We start from the raw sequence: 6,000 nt of genomic DNA on the forward strand, positions 1-6,000 counted from the left end.
AGATCTATTACTCAAAATAACATTTCAGTTGTTCCTTAAAAGGAACAAGCCACTATTTTTGAAAATAGGCTAATTTTCCAACTCCCCTAGAGTTAAACAGTTGAGTTTTACCATTTTCAAATCCATTCAGCTGATCTCCGGGTACCATGGGTTCAGCAGGCGCAATATTACGCAGCGCCTGAAAATAGTCCCCAGCACGCTGCCTGCGCAAGCAGGTTGTCATGGTTATGATGATGGAAGTTAGCCTATTTTCAGGCGCTGCGTAATATCATTGCGCCGCTGCACCCATGCTACAGCAGCAAAGTTCCTTGATTATTAAGCAGAAATGAGAGTATAGTTCCTACCCATATCCGTCTAGAAAAACGCAACTTTTCATTTTCCGTCGGTCTAAATAGGAAAAATATCAAAACTCATTGGTAATTTTTTGAGCGAGATGCTAACGGTCTAATCAGATTCAATGGTCTATGCTAAGCTATGCTAAAAGTGCTACCGCCAGAACCAGAGATCAGCTGAATGGATTCGAAAGCGATAAAACTCAACTGTTTAACTCTAGGGGAGTAGGAAAATGAGCCTATTTTCAAAAATGGTGAGGCGTGTTCCTTTAACAAGTCAGAGTCTTTGTAGGAGGTAGGCTTTCTAAGATAGTCGGGGTTACCGGTGTTCAGACTCAACACCGATTACATGACTTGCCCACTTGCGGAACCGCCCCCACCGTCGTTATGATTTTTTTTAGTAGGCTAATAAAATAATTTAGTTCAGTTAGAGAACAGACAATACAAATAAAAACTGAACGTGTCTGCTTAATAAAGCATGATCTGACGTGAGTCTCGGCACAAACGCAGCAGGAGTCAGATCTCATTCATCAGACAGTGGGGAGCTGACTGAGATGATCGTGGAAGATTTGGTTTCAAAGCGAAATGTAAAAGCGCCTATATAAGGGAGTTTGTCATTTGTCTTGTTGTTGTGTTTTTCATTAAGAATAATAGGCTAATGAACCCACAATTCAAGCAACCCGCCCCCGGATTTGGTGCTAATTCAAAACCGAAAGTAAAATGTATACGGCCGCACAAAACGCGCATTTACGGACGAACTGTCATCCCTTCATGCCCCCACAGAGCGAGCATTTACGGACTAACGGTCATTCAAGGTGTGTGCGCACTGGCGCATGTTCAGTTCATGCAAACGGAAGCTTAACTTTCATAGGAATTCATTGAAACCACTTGCTTTGCTCCGCTGCGTTATGAATGCTCGAGCGGTCATGTGCATGTTACTTTCGGTTAGATTGAATTAGTGATTTAAAAGCCGAGTCGGTGATACCGGTATTACCGGTGTTGTCACACGTCGATTAACCGGTGGGAAAATTTACTCACCATCACATCCCTAGTAGTCGTTAAATAATGGTATTGCAAAAATAATGCTAATTTACAAACAGGCTTCTACTGTTTAGACAAAATGTAATCCCGTTCCAACCTCCAAAAAAGTTTTTTTTGAAAGAACCACAGATTAAAAGTGCACATTATTATTGTCGTACAATTAGTTTTAACACTTTGTTATTCTTCTAGTTATTTACCTAAAGGAGCCAATGAAACGGAAGTCTTGCACATTCACAGAAAATACTTCCGCATTGCAAAATAAGGTGGATATAGGCTAGGTAAGCACTGGGGCATTATTTAAGCATTGTTGTTTTGACATAGCAACACTAGCTCAACTTATGGCATACGTTTGGCTATCTGTACTTATATCTTGAAAAATAGGTTTAAAAACACGTAGATGAGATGAAGACTTTAGTTATATTCCGTAGCCTAAAGGCCTGTTCACACGGGACGATTTTCGCGCACGTTTATCGCCGATGTTTAACGCATCGTGACTAACCAAAGGGCGCCACTGTGAGTGTGCACAAAACGGCAGGCGTAAAAGCGTAATTTAAAAAAAAAACACCTTGGGTTGTTGTTGTTTTTTGACGCGGCACGTTTAAAACTGGCCGACCAATGAGATCGGTGCTTTTGTTCACATGCCTGGAGCTGCTGAAGTTACAGTAAAACACGACTTGGTGGCGCTCAAGCACAAAACGGTCTCGCCGAGCACACATTGATACGACGAAGAAGAAGAGCTGCTAATGCTACTTGCCAGTTAGCCAAAAGTGTGTGAATGGTTTTGCCAAGCACGTAAATACTGTCTCTCTTCTTCTTATGTGTGACAAGCGAGTGTCAGAAGCGCAACGTACCGCAGCACCACTACAGGGAGCGCCATCGGCTGAATTTGCACAATCACTCGGCGCATCGCCAGTGAAAATCACTTGGGTGTGAACACTCATAACGCGGCGAAAAATGCTGGCGATAATCGCACAATATTCGTCCCGGTGTGTACAGGCCTTAAGGCCGCGTGTCCACCAATGCGTTTTAGCCAGCTGAAAACGGCAAGCGCTCTGCTAAAATCTTAAAGCTAATTTATACGACGTAGCTACACATAGCCTGTGGCATAGCCTGACGTGTACCTCTCCGAAAATGTAACAATGTGTCAATTCGCCGCGGACCGCAAGCGCTGAGATTGGTCTGCTAGAAGCGGAAGCAATCACCTAGAAGCAATCACCAAAGAGGAAGCGCTGTGATCTGTCTGCATATGTAATTGCATAACGACGCAAACAACAACACAGAAGTAAAAATGAAAACTGATGAGTAGACGTCGACAGTTGGACAGTGTGGTATTTGTCCCGTCCCTCCTCCACTGTGATTGGATGGCTAAGTAAAAAGTGACACTGATGAGTGCGGTGTTTTCCCCAAAGTTGAACATGCTTCAACTCTCAGCGATAAGTAAAAAAAGAAAAAACTGGGGGTGTTCAGCATGAAATAGACACTCAGCACCTCGCCTCGCTACGTGGGGCTCCCATTGAAAACAATTGGAAAAATATGCTGGCCTCTGGAAAAAAATGCTTTGGTGGACACATGGCCTAATTGCAGCTTTTTTACTTTACATGGAGTTTTTTACTTTTTCACCTCAGGGGGGCAGATTGAGATCACATGACAACAAGGATCCAAATACTATTATTAATCTCAGCAAAGTGCCTGTTATTGGACACTTCTCAGAGAATAAATTAATTATGGCTGACAAAAATGAGTATATTTCTATAAGTGACAAAACTTCTTCAAACAATGCTACATTCACACTAATATCAGTCAGCCAACATAAAAACATTAAATGTTATATCTACATGTGCAGCTTTTTATCTTTTGGATTTGTAAATAGGATTTTTTTTTCCAGGTTTGGAAGAAATCACATTGCAGTTATCACTTTGGAAAATGGAAAAAAAAACAAAGACACTCACTTAAATTGCACTTTAAATACATTTAACAAATGACCTAGACAGTCTAAATTGTGTTTTGTTTTATTTAAACTGAGTTTAAAAAATATGTTTACACCTGATGTGCAATTATGTGTGACAGGTAAAATCACGTTACATTTAAAATATAAACATAACCCTAATTCAAGATAACAACAAAAAAAACGAATATATTAAATCAAAATAAATGTATATTAAGTTACAAATAGTAGGACAAACAATTAATTGTGCAAACCCAAGAGTGAAAACTCACCCAGCGTTTGGTCAGTCGGAGCGTCTACAAATCGGTACCTCCAAAAATTCGTTACCACGACGGTCTCGTATTGTATACGTTTAAAAGCAGAACATCGGCAAACGCGGATTCTGTTGGTAACGTCTTTATCGTCACGCAACGGAATCACATACAGTCACACAGACAGCAGCACAAGGTGATTGACTGTAGGCTACAGTGAGAGCAGGCTGACAGCAACTCCACGGTGTAGTTTGCTTGGTGATTCGCGCTCTCTTCTTCTCCCTCCAACAACGGTACAACAACAGGGGGAGGAGACATGCTTTTCGCGGGACAACATGAGAATCGAAAATTAGGCTCCTCCTACCTACCCTCGAACGTCTTCTGAGGTGTCCATGTTGAATTTAAATGTCAGTTGGTGGTAGCGTACATTTTAACATACTTTTAAAATCCATACGCAGCAATTGCAGTGATATACAGAGAAACTCGGTTTCTCACTGGTTCAACCGTGTTCTCATCCTTCCCATGAATATTTGTTTTGGTTCGACTGACATCTAAAGTGGACTGTGGATGTGTATTAGAAATGTGTGTACGAAATTATAAACAAATACGTATCATTACTGAATTGTAATGAATTACGCCTTTCAACAATCAAGCTCGAGTTTTGGCCGTACACAAACCCTGGCCATATCAAACCCTGCATCATCATAGCTTTCTGGATATAAATGTGAGTTATTGAACCTCATAGTTGTATACAGCCAGTCCTGATTTACCCTCAAGCGCAGCTGCAGTTTTTGGTTAATTTCGAATAGGGCATGAAAATAAACAGTGCGATTTATTTCAGTGAGTACAGCTCCGATTGATCCATATTGATTCACTAAAAAGAATCGGTTCATATTAGTCATTCGCTCGGGAATATGGGCTGCGTTTCCCAATTGCCCGGCTGTGCTGTATATTTGTTGATTCATTAGAAAGAATCGACTCAAAAGATTCATTCGTTCGGGAATCGGAGGACACATTCTTATTACGCACTATTCCATTTAGCGTAATATAATGCCGCGATGAAACCGCTACAGCATCAGAATATAGTTCTACTGACTGTTCTCAAACAGGCACCGTCAACTGAACATCATGAAAATCACTTGAGACTTATTGCTCTTTGTGTTTTACTTCTATTTATTTACTGCACTCACTCAAATATTAGCGGGGAAGGATCGCGTGACAGAGGGGGATGGGGCGGCGAGGGGGATGGGATACCCGTGGGAGGAGTTGTCTGCACTTGCAGGCTCATTGTTTGTTTTTGTTTTTTTTGTTTTGTTTTTTAGATCACCTCTTTTTTAACACACCTGAATAAACAAGAAAGGTTAAAAAAAACAAGTCATTGTTTGAAATGCACAGTCTGCACACACCCAACACCTTATGCAGAGCAGTTCAACGGTTCGCGATGAGGGAGTAGGGTTTATCAAGGTCAGCCATTTTGTTGTCATTACTTGCAGCATGTGAAGCATGTTTGAAATGTCTACTAACTGCAGTACCGCCTGCGAGCTAGTGGGGAGCTCACACAGATGAGATACGTTTTATGTAACCAATTTTAGATAAGCCTCAACTGCACGAGGTCTATATACACAATCTCAATTAAACAGTACAAATAAATGATTAAAGGATTGATATTTTAGCTTTAATAAATTAAGAACCCGTATTCCTCTCCACCTAAAGCGCTGAACCGTTTCAGTTGGACTCCACTTGATTGAGAATAGATTTATTGAGATAGAGGAGATAAAATGTGGTCTGACAGGACATACACTACACTACAATAACCTAACCAACACATACTAAAGAAGTACTGTTTTCTCAGATCATAGAGCAGGAAGGGCGTTTGGCTCCTCCTCCTTTAACAAGCCAAGCACAAAGCTCACGAAACGACACATGGAGAGACAAAGACGACGGTATTTCCGTATCGTATAAAAAAAGCCACGATAAATAACGCAGTCAAATTAATTGAGTATCACTTAAAATCAATTATCTCAGTGCCAGAGGGTTATTAAAGGCGGAACACGCTCAAATGAGAAATGGGTGCATGATAATATGAGGGCAAGTTTATAATTCATCTAAACAGACTGTGATGACACTTATAAAAGGGTTTTTATCAAGTCAAAACCTGGTTGCAGCGATTGACATACAGTCATACGACAAACAAGAATTCGGATGGACTAGGAAAATGCTGCCTGTGTGAACTGAATAGAGTGAACTGATGTGTGTGTTGTTACGATTCAGTCCCGCGCCCCCCGGTGGACTTTGTGAATACAGACGCAATTTAGTCTTTTGTCATACAGCTCCCCCTAGAGGCAAACTTCTTCCCGTTTCTGTTTTATGCATTAAAATAAACGAATGACAACTGGTACTGTTTTTGGATGCGAAAAAAAGTCAAGGCAAT

General features: G+C 41.0%; 1 protein-coding gene across 2 annotated transcripts in view; it reads right to left on the bottom strand.

Moving 5' to 3' along the window:
* The window catches only part of atf7ip (activating transcription factor 7 interacting protein), a 44,658-nt gene extending 40,786 nt beyond the window's left edge, over positions 1–3,872 (bottom strand). The window contains exon 1 of one of the 2 annotated variants that reach the window (XM_079811431.1): positions 3,591–3,872. The gene's annotated coding sequence lies outside the window, so the exon portion shown is untranslated. The remainder of the gene's footprint in view (positions 1–3,590) is intronic. The other variant, XM_079811429.1, reaches the window with a different exon arrangement.
* Positions 3,873–6,000: the final 2,128 nt, after the last annotated feature.

This window comes from Gobio gobio (assembly GCF_949357685.1).
Source record: "Gobio gobio genome assembly, chromosome: 3".
NCBI lineage: Eukaryota > Metazoa > Chordata > Actinopteri > Cypriniformes > Gobionidae > Gobio > Gobio gobio.